Here is an 11,524-nt window from a genome sequence, read left to right as displayed (position 1 = left end):
CAGACTTATAAATGTGAGGGATTGTCACAATTCATTAGTTTATCCCCAGATGCTAACTGAAGTGAGTTCATTTCTCACTGATTGAAAGAAGTTGCAATATGTTTCTGTTGAGCACTTTTATTCATGGCTAGAAAACAGTTAGTGATGTTTATGAATGTTTTGCCTGCGTATATCTATGTGCACCACATGCCATGCATATCTGATACACTCAGAGGTCAGAGGAGAGCATATGATGCCCTGGAACTGGAGTCATGAAAGGTTATGAGCCACTGTGTAGAAGTGTACAATCTAACTCAGGTCCTCTGCAAAAGAAACATGTGCTTGAAACCATTGAGTCATATCTCCAGCTCCTGAATTATCTTTCCATCTTACCATTTTGGCTATAATCTACCTTAAGAATGGAGCAATACCTTTCTTATTTACGAAGGAATACTTCTTTATACATATAGAAAATGATAGTTGACTGCACACAACAATTACCTGGCAATTATGCTTTAGGACACAGTAATTATGGGAAATAATGTCATCTTTCAATCTTTGATCTCATAAGTCTCAAATCAGTGTTTCCTCATTCGTACTCCATCTGCCTCCTACAAACAATATTAAAAAGGAAACAACAGGAGACCCTGAAACCTTTCTTGAAAAGCCATTCTCATTTTTATGTTCTCTCTTGGGTAATTTTTCTTAATATTGTTACATATCCCCTCCATAACAGAAGAAAAGTGCCTCTTAGAAGATTTTCAGTAGCAAATGGGCACTATATCTCTCTAATATATGGTGCTGTTAAATTATTATCACATTATTGCAGCAACAGTGAGATGTGCCAAGGATGATGGACTGCCAACCAGCTTCGACAAACAAGAGACATGCACTTCGGCTCTAAGAGACACTGCTCAGGCAGAGAGACTTTTCACCTAATTGGCAGGAACCCAAGTCTTGCCGATAGCATCTATCCCCTTGTGGTATTATTTGAGGAGTGCACAACATTCTCATTCTTTTTCCTTATTTCCATTCTTGTTAAAGGAGATTAGGGGCTACAATATGTATTCACGCTGTACATTATTTGAATACTGCTAACTTTCTTCTATTATGCCAAAGCTGATAACTAAGTAAAGGTCTTTTTAGAGACAGGCTTCTTTAATGAAATATAATTTGCTTGCTTTCCCCCCATTATAAAGCACTGTTTTGTTATATTTATTAAGAATGCCCAGTCAAATTTCTTATATCTGTTGAGACTCACTTTTGTCCAAGTATGTGGTCAGTTTTGCAAAAGTTCCATAAAATGCAGAGAATAATATTATTTTATGTTTGGGTGAAATTTTCTGTAAATATCTGTTAATTCTATTTACTTTATGACACCATTTAGCTCCAGTATTTCTTTGTTCAGTTTTTGTCTGGATGACCTGTCTATTGGTGAGAGTGGGGCTTTGATGTTTCCCACTATCAGTGTGTGTGTATCAATATATGATTTGAGCTGTAACAGTGTTTCATTATAAATTTGGGTGCCCTTGAGTTTGGTGCATAGATGTCAAGAATTGCAATGTCCTCTTGGTGTATTTTTCCTTTGGTGTCTTTCCTGTCTCTTCTGGTTAATTTTTTTTGGAAGCTTTATTTTGTCAAATATTAAAACCACTACACCAGCTTACTTCTTTTGTCCATTTGCTTGGGATATCTTTTTCCATCCCTGTACCCTCATGTGATACCTATATTCTTGATGTTAAAGTGTGTTTCTTGAATTCAGCAGATAGATGGATTCTGTTTTACCATTCATCCATTCTGTTAGTCTGTGTCTTTTTATTAGGGAATTGGGACCATTGATGCTGAGAAATACCAGTGACCAATGAATGCTGAGTGCGGATTCCTGTTATTTTGTTGTTAGTTCTCTCTCTCTCTCTCTCTCTCTCTCTCTCTCTCTCTCTCTCTCTCTCTCTCTCTCTCTCTCGTGTGTGTGTGTGTGTGTGTGTGTGTGTGTGTGTGTTCCCTTGTTCTGAATTGCAGGTCTGGAATTATTTCTTACTGATGTTTCCTCAGGTGTAATTAACCCCTCCAAATTACAGTTTTCCTTTTAATCTCCTCCATAGGTCTGGATTTGTAGATAAATATGACTTCAATTTGTTTTCATCATGGAACGTCTTGTCTACTCCATCTATTGTGATTGGTGGTTTTGATGGGTATAATAAACAGTACAGGCATCTGTGATCTTTTGTCTGTAGAACATCTGCCGTTCAGTCTCCATTGAGAAGTCAAGTGTAATTCAAATAGGTCTTTCTCTGTTCTGTACATTCAGTGTTTTAATTATTATGTGCTGAGGGGAATTTCTTTTCTGGTACTATCTATTATCTATTTGGTGTTTGGTTCATTACTTGTACCTTGAAAAACATCTTTTTCTTTGGGTTAGGGGGAATTTTCTTGTATGATTTTGTTAAAATATTTTCTGTGCATTTGGCCAATGTTTCTTTTCTGTCCTCCATTCCTATTATTCTTATGTTTTGTATCAGGAGTTTTTAGATTTAACATTGTCATTGACCACACTATTAATTTCTTCTATTGTATCTTCAAAAGCTGAAAATCTCATTTCCATTTCTTGCATTCTGCTCTTGCTTTTGTGGTTCCTGTTTAAGTCACTAAATTTTTCATTTCCAGATTTTCCTAGTTTGGATTTTCATTATTAATTCTTTTTCCATGTTCAGGACTTGAACTCTTTTTATTCACTTCCTTCCACTATTTGTTTGTGTTTTCATAGATTTGTTAAGAGATTTATTCATTTCCTCTTTAAGGATCTCTATCACATTCATAAAGTTATTTTAATGTCTTTGTCTTATGCTTCAGCTATGCTATAATGCTCAGGCTCTACTGTGGTATGATTGGTAGGCTGTAGTGGAGATACATTGTTCTATCTCTTATCAACTGCCTTTATGCCAACACCTGAACATCTGTATTTGGGGAGATTCTAATTCTAGGTGTTGGTGTCTAATCTTGCCTTTGTTAGGTGGATGTTTTGTTCCCTGGTTTCTGCTTCCCTCTCTGTTTTTACGAGAGTTCAGTGGTTGTGTGTTGCCTGTCAGGAAATTATTCTAGGATCCTGATAGATGCGGCCACCAAGGGTTCCAGGTCAAATGAGTTTCTTGGTATTGTGAAATGACACTTAAGAATGGAAATGAACTAGAAAGGGGAGAGTGTGAGGGTCCACATTGGACAAGAAAGTAGGGTGTTCCACAAGGATCTGCTTAGTCCCCTTAGAATTGGTGCAGAGGGTGAGGAGAGGCCACAGCAGGTACTCTGCTACAGATCGAGTGGTAAGAATGGGAAACTGGACATGGAGGAGAGAAGGGAGAGTGAAAATCTGAAATTTTCCTGTCTGCTTCACTGGTCTAATTGCTTCTCAGGCAGGTTAGGCTGGCCAGTTCCCAGAGAATTCCTGCTGGAGCTGGTGTTTGAGATACCAGAATGAGTGGAGAAGAAAATTGGAGGAACAGATCTACATGGTCAGCTGAAGATGGAGTCAGAGAGAAGGGGGAGGCCAAGCATGTAGACTGCTGCAGTTCTGAGGATGAGACTTGGAGACTGGACTCAGAGAAACAGAAGGACAGGTGAAGATCTGCATTCATCTTATCTGCTTCCCTGGCTGGAGTGGATCTAGGAATTAGTTCTAGAATTTAACAAATATATACCGATTTAGAAGAAAGGTAAGGTTTCGTACTAAGGGAGAATGAGATTTTCTTTCATGTAAATTGCCATGATCTGGCAGCAGTTGCAAAATAATGAGGAAGTGCTATGTGTGTTCTTAAAGCTGCCAATTTTAAACATTAGTAAACAATATTTTGCGAATGATTTTGTGTTATAACAGCAGGAATATCTTGAGAGGCATATAATAACTTTAAAATGTTGGGTTAGGGATGTACTTCCCAAGTTTGTGCTACATTGTCTGGTTGGAGTGACTTGAGAACTGCTAGAGTATAATCTGACCTTGATTGATTTTATTTCTTACATATTCCATTTTGCATTTCTCCATAACCTTGAACTTTAAGTGGGATATATATATATATATATATCCTAAGAAAGCAAGAACACAAGACAGTGATATTCCATTTGTATGGAATGGGTCTGTAAAGTAGATTTGAGACAGTAAAGTAGATACTACAACAAGAATTTGGAATTTAAAAAAAAAACAAGTCCAGCACCATTTGCAAAAAGGATAACAGATATCAATACTTCACAGTTAATTAAGCAATCCAGAAGAACTTCTATGAACTGATGATACAAAGATATTGAACATCCTCAAATCTATAGTTGAGGTTGAAACCAGCCAAACTGCCTTATTAAGGAATGCTGAGAATGGTGGAAAATAGCCTTCCCAAGGGAAAAGCACACCAATTGGTTATCTAATACCACATGGTTAGCCCTGAAAACATTCATACAAGTTAACATTATTCTGACTGAGCTTGTTTTATGTATGTATTTATTAATATATAAGAATATGCATATACATATATGTGGTATACAACAAAATTAATGAATAAAGAGGCCATGAATTTGAAAGAAACCAAGGAAGGGTATGTGGCAGTTCTTGGAGAGAGGAAGGGAAAGGGGGAATTTAGGTAACTATATTAAACTTTCTTTAATGGGTGAAGGGAGTGTTATACATATGGATTAAAGAAATTTGTATTTGGTAGTAAAATAATATTCATATAATATCAATATATGATGTTTAGGCAAACCACAGACCCTATAGGTTCCAAGTGTAAAGTCAGGAGCCTGTATCTTATGTAATTAAGAAGACAATTGACCACTGATCATTCACATTAATGCTGTTCAGTTCTTAGCTCCTCATGAATGAGAATCTGTGTTTGGTATTTCATAGAGGAAAGAAGATATATATATATAAAACAAATGCAAATATTTGAGAATTTAGGGAAGCTTAAAGTTTTGGGAATGTTTGAAAGGCTGATGATTTAGTATGATAAGAGTATTTATAAATTATTATTTACTGCTATGTAATAAATAATCAAAATCTCAATGTTTTATATAAATAGTCACCTCTCTCTTCTAACTGATTCAGAAAGTCAGTAATTTGAAAGCAGCATAGTTCAGTAGTTCAAGGTTCTCATAAAGTGGCAAATAAACTTGGAATCTTTGAATCCTGCTGTATGGGGCAGACAGACTCCAGGAAGTATGATTCATGTAGCTGTTTTCTAGATTCCTCTCTTTTTATGGTTATTGACTAAACATCTCAATTCTTCAGCACAAGGCCCTTTCCAAAAGGCCAAAAGTATGAGAGAAGCCACAATGGACATGCAAAGGGAAAAGTCACATGTACTCAAAAGTGACTACAAATCTTTCTTGACTCAGTCACACCGACCAGGTTTTCTGTTGTGTGGAAGAAGACATAGCAAAGGGTTGAACTAAAAGTGGTTTAGATCTCTGGAAATCATTTTGAGGCTGCCCATCATAAAAGTTAACTGTTGTTTAAAAAAAAAGACAAAAGGTAAAATATGATGTAAATAAACTCCCACACTGCAAACAAGCAGTTGTCTGTATTTTCGCTTGCCTACACTTAATTGTTCTGAGTGCATGAGCTGGCTGTTTGGAACCTTGGGCTTACACAGGGACACTTTGCTCAGCCTGGAAGGAGGGGACTGGACCTGCCTATACTGAATCCCCAGGGGAGTCTTGGCCCTGGAGGAGACAGGAATGGAGGGGAGGGGCTGGGGGGAAGGTAAGGGTGGGGCGGGAGGGGGGAGGACAGGGGAACCCATGGCTGATGTGTAAAATTAAAACACAAATATAATAAATAATAAAAGGAGAAAAAAAATTATAAGAACATTGTCTTATATAGGGTTACTATTGCTGTGATGAAACATCATGACCAAGGCAACTCTTATGAAAGAAAGTATTTAACTGGGAGCTTACTTAAGGTTTCAGAGTGAATCCATCATAGTGGAGAGCCTGGAGCCAGGGAGGAAGGCATGATGCTGGAGAAATAGCTGAGTGCTTTACATCCTGATTTAAATTTAGGATAATTCTTAATAAGTATAACTTAAAAATATAAAAAATAAGGCCTTGAGTTTTTTTAGGTATATTAAGTATATTTCAAAGTTCTCAACATACTACTAACACTGTAACCTTATAGAATAGCACCATCATTGCTCGTTTTACTGAATAATCCTGGTATGGAGAATACCTCAGATGACTTTTTGTCAGACCTGTGTGATAAGAAAATAGGCTAGATTACCATAGTTCACCCAGATCTAAATATAGGTAACTCTATGGCATTTAATGCTTAATTAAATTTGAAAGGTCACAATGAAAATTGTAATTGGTTGTTCCACATCCTTTACAAAGATAAACATAAGTGCTTAATTAAATATCAGAGAACAATTAATTAATTAGGCTAGTGCTGTAGAGAAATATCTCATGAGTCACTGAGTTCCTTTTTCTACCATCTTTTTGTGGTAGGGTTTTCCTGAAAAAAGCCTAGTAATATAAGTGAGGTAAAGTACTACATTTTCCCCAGCGAAGATTTCATGGCTGGAACTAGGTTTATATAAGGGGCACCTGTTTGAGGTTCCTGATTTCTTTTCTCTTTTTTCTTTCTTGTCCTTTATCTACCAATATCACTAAGAGATCAATATTTCTAAAACACTAACTCAAGGCCATTTACTTCTTTTCTTATTTATTTATTTATTTATTTATTTATTTAAAATTTTTCGGTTTTTCTTTTTCTTTTTGTTTGTTGTTGCTGTTTGAAACAGGGTCTCTCTACATAGCCCTGAATGTCCTGGGACTCACTATGTAGACTAGGCTGGACTCAAACTCAGAGGTCTACCTGCCTTTGCCTCTGCCTGCTGATATTAAAGATGTACACCATCAAGCCTGGATGACCATCAGCTCTTGACAAAGAACTGAGTTCCTGATAAATTCCAGCTTGTTTACACATTCTCCTAAGACCTACTTTGTATACAATCTCTCCACATCTCTGCACTGGTCTTCTGGTATACTTGCAAACTCAGTATCCTTGGCTTGCCTTCATTTTCAAAATCAGTAAAGTCCTTCTTTACATTTAAGACTTTGAATGTAGCATTTTATTTCTCTCCTTTAAAGTATTAACAGTAGTTTATATGGCAGCATTAAAGTTCAGTTTGGATGGATAAGTGGGTAGATAGACTAATGGATAGATGGATATCTTTAGAAATATTTAGATTGCTTGTGCTGAACTCTTCAGTGATATTGCAGCACAAAGCACTCTTAATACAGACATGGCTCCTGTCTACATTTTTATCTCTGGAATATATTTCTAGAAACTGAGGGTCAAAGGCATGCTACTACATGGAATGACTTTAGAGAAAACCATTCTTGCTAAATCAATCACAAGAAGGCACTGAAATTGCATAGCATGATCTCCTGCTTTACAACATGTAACTATTATTATATTGCAAGTTGGTACATACCTATATTGATTTCAATGTGTTAAGTTAAAAACCCACTCACTCCTAACAAGAACCTCAGGAAGGAAGTATTTTATGCCCATTTTTACAAAAAACAAAAAAGACACACAGAGTAAATATTTTATATATGATCATCTTAAATATCCAACAAACATCTGGAAAGTCAATTTTGAAAAATCAAGGGCTACAAAATGCACCATAAAAACACGGGGTAAGGATATCTCTCCAAAGGGGTTGGGGGAACCAACAATGAATGTTCAAAAATTTATTGTGGAAAGAGAAACTTTGAGGAAACCCCCTTCTGAGACTTCCCCAAATCACTGCATTAGAGAGAATCTGAGTGGGACTCTAGGGCCAGGAGTGAAGGCGTAAATCTGAGGCTTGTGTCAGACCATTAAATTATAGTGTCAGAAATGAGAATCTAAAGCCCGTCAGTGGTATAAATAACTGAAAAGAGATTACAGTCTAAAACGGGCTGCATACATATTAAACAAGTGCTGTGTATTCCGCTTGGGAAAATATATGATGCTAAATCTAATAGCCCCATTTTGCTTCCTGGCTCTTGAGTAGAAATTTAAAGCCTCAGCACTTTGAAAAGGAACAAAAAGACCAGGGGAATCACGAATTTGTGTAATAAAAGAATGTACTAATGAGTTCTAAGATATGAATGAAACACCCTGTACTTTAAATTGGTCAAAATAATATTTATTAACTTAAATAAACAAAATGATCCTATAGCTCTCAGGTTTCTCTGCCTGGGTCTTTTGAGGGAAAGTCTTACTCTGTACCCTAGGCTGGCCCACAGTGTCCTTGAACTTGCAATCTTCCTGTCTCTGTGTGTCAAATAATGGGATTACAGGTGTAACCTGGCATGCCCAGATGTGTATTTTATTTTAAAATCTTTATTTTTTGTACCTGTCTTTCTAATCATTTCTTATGTTTGTGTTTACTTGTTTGTTTTTAGGAAGCTTTTAATGTCAGTAACTAACTGAAAAGATTCAGAACTATTTATGAAGACATGTAAAGTAATTGACAAGGAATGTTATACACACAGACAGACACTTGTGTATAAAGCCTGTGGTATCCAACTACATGAACAGATAGATGTGGAAGGTAGCAGTGCTTCTGGAAGCTGTGGCCGTGAGAAATGCAGTCACAGGTAGTGAAATGCATCTACTTTCCCACGTGAAGTTACTGCCATCTGATGCCAGACAATAATCCCAGGACATCTCTCAACATCTCATTTTTATTATTTTGTTCCTACCAAACTGGAGCAAAAAGCAGTCTTTTAAATATATATATATATAATTTTTTTCATATGGATATATGTGTTTTAACTTTACATGTCAGCCATGGGTTCCCCTACCCTCACCCCTCCCTAGCCCCCACCTGCCTCCCCCCAAGGCCCTTCCCAACATTCCCATGTCCTCCAGGGTAAAAACTCCCTTGGGGATTCAGCTCAACCTGGTGGATTCAGTACAGGCAGGTCCAGTCCCTTATACTTACATCTGAATTTCCTGTTCATTTGCTCAGATTTTCTATTTCCAGCATTCCCTCTGCTGGTGTCTTCTTCATTTTTCTATTTCTCTTTCCAGGTCCTGGACTGTTTCCCTCACCTGTTTCATTGTGTTTTTGTGTGTGTGTGTGATTTTTCTTTCAGGGACTTAATTGTTTTCTTCTGCTTTATTTGTCCTTTCCTCTAGTTTTTTATAGTGTTCTTCCCATTTTTTTGTGTGTCTGTTCCTCCACTTTATTTTTTTATTTCTTCTATATAAGGATCTAACCTCTTCATGATGTTATTTATAAGGTTGTTTTGTTCTGCTTCTTCCATTCTGTGATATTCAGGTCTAGCTATTGGAGGAGGGCTAGGTTCTGGTGATGTTGTATTGCTCTTTATTTTGTTGTATGTACTTCTGCCCTTCTCCTCAAGGAGGATTCGTTCTTGGTCTTATCAGAGCACTTGGTCCAGACAGAGCTGACAGATTTAGGGAGCCTCTCTCTGGTCCAAATGGAAGCTCTGGGCCGGATAGGAGCTCTGGTCCATATGGGAGTACTGGCCGGATGGGATCTAGGGGCTGGTCTCTGAGTCTCAGGAAGTTTCTGGGGTCTCAGTATTCTTTCCAGATGGGAGCTCCTGAGCTGGATGGGAGCTGGGGGCTATGGTCCAGATGGGAGTTCCAGGGTAGGATAGAAGCTCTGGTCCAGATGGGGGTTCCAGGTGGATGGGAACTGGGGGCTGCTCTTTTAGACTCAGGAAGTGGCTGGGATCTCAGTATCTTGTCCAGATGGGAGCTCTGGGTGGGATGCAAGCTGGGGGGTGGTCTCTGAGTCTCAGGAAGTGGCTGGGGTCTCGTGTAGATGGGTATGGGGGCAGGGTGTGGAGATTTCAGGGTCTGCCTGCAGTCTTGGAAAAGGGGAACCTTCCCTCAGGGCCTGCCGAATGGCCAGAAACTGGGACCAAGTTGGGCAGGTCTTCCCAGCAAAAAGCAGTCTTTAGGATGGCAAGTAATAATTCTGAAGCAGCAGACCTATTCATAATTCTGCCCACTCCTATTATTTTACATAAATAGTGCATAAGTATAAACCACAGGAATGTCTTGTCAGCCATTGTATCAATGGCATGGCTAGTCCAGGTATTTTGGGATTAGAATTCTATATAAATTAAGCCACCATCAATGTTCTACAAACACACACACACAGAGACACACACACACACAAGAAGGTTTTATGTGGGAGTGAGGAATGAAGATGAGGATCTAGGAGATGCTGTTATAATCCTGGTTTCTCTATATGCTGACAACTACATTCCACTGCCCTATCCATTCTTCTCTTTCCTCTATATTCTGATAGTATTTAGCTGATGGTGGTGTTTAATCAGATGGAATATCCATGTTTGTGTCAGACTTATAGTCCTGTCTGATATTCATTATTGAAAAAGAGATTTTCATGTCCGTTATTTTTGGACGAGTACATTCTGACATATCCTCATGATGCTATCTATGGTTGAAGGCCACTGGACAGAATGCTAAGATGAAGCCAAGTCAAGAGTGACATGGGCGACAAAGAGCAGCTGCTGCTGCTGTGTCCCTGGTGGAGCTAGCAGAATTAACACACAGCCTCTGCCATTAAGATGATGACAGAGCTGAATGCACTTCTATCTAATGAAGATCAAAATCTCCTCTCACTGGCCTACAATAATGAAGTTAGTACCAGCTAACCTTCTTGGAGGGTCCTTAATAGCCATGAGAAAAAAAAAATGGCTGATGGACATATAAACAAGATAGAGAAAGTTAAAGCTTACCAGGAGAAGACTGGAAAGAGCTGGAGACAGTTTGCAATAATGTCTTGACTCTGCTTCCTCATCAAGTTCCTTGACAAGACCTACAGTGATTTCCTGTATGAGAGCAAAGTGTTCTGCCTGAAAAACAAAGGGCAATTACTACTGCTACTTGCAGAAGTAACTTCTGAGGAGAAGAAAAAGAATGTGGTTGAAGCTTTTGAGCCCTAGTATAAGGAAGCCTTCAAAATCAACAAAGAGCTCATGAGCCAACATACACTATCTGGCATGGGCTGGCCCTCGATTTTTCTGTCCTACTATGAGAACCAGAATGCAACAGACAGAGTAGGCCTGCCTCTTAGCCAAACAAACTTTGATGACACCATAGCTAAACTGGGCACATTAAAGGAGGATTCCTATAAGGACTAAACACTCTCATCAGGCAGCTGCTGGGAGACAACCTCACCCTCTGGACAAGCAACCAATAGGATGAAGAAGCAGGCAAAGGCAACTGAAGACCCTTGAAGTCCCTGACCCTTCCTTCACCAACCACTCCCATGTTCACTGATTCCTCCTCCTCCTCCTCCTCACAATCACTATAGCTAATGCTAAACATATCTGGGTTGGCAACCCAGCTTCTCAGTTCTGCCCTCCTGTCCCTTCTGGAAGCAGTTTCAGAAAAACCATCATGGGAATTTGCTGGGCTAATGGTTGCTTTGAGCCACAGGGCACTCCCTTTTTAAATCATGCAGAGAAATGTGTTCTGAATGTGGTATTTTATTTTTGTCTGTTCATCTGTGGC

At 38.5% G+C, this 11,524-nt stretch overlaps 1 pseudogene; it reads left to right on the top strand.

Moving 5' to 3' along the window:
- The first annotated feature begins 8,549 nt into the window (after positions 1-8,549).
- LOC118573990 lies at positions 8,550-11,237 on the top strand (annotated as a pseudogene).
- The last annotated feature ends 287 nt before the right edge of the window (positions 11,238-11,524 follow it).

Source organism: Onychomys torridus, chromosome 1 (assembly GCF_903995425.1).
Source record: "Onychomys torridus chromosome 1, mOncTor1.1, whole genome shotgun sequence".
Lineage (NCBI taxonomy): Eukaryota > Metazoa > Chordata > Mammalia > Rodentia > Cricetidae > Onychomys > Onychomys torridus.
The sequence above is the reverse complement of the archived record's forward strand: the minus strand, read 5'-3'. Positions and strand labels throughout refer to the sequence as shown.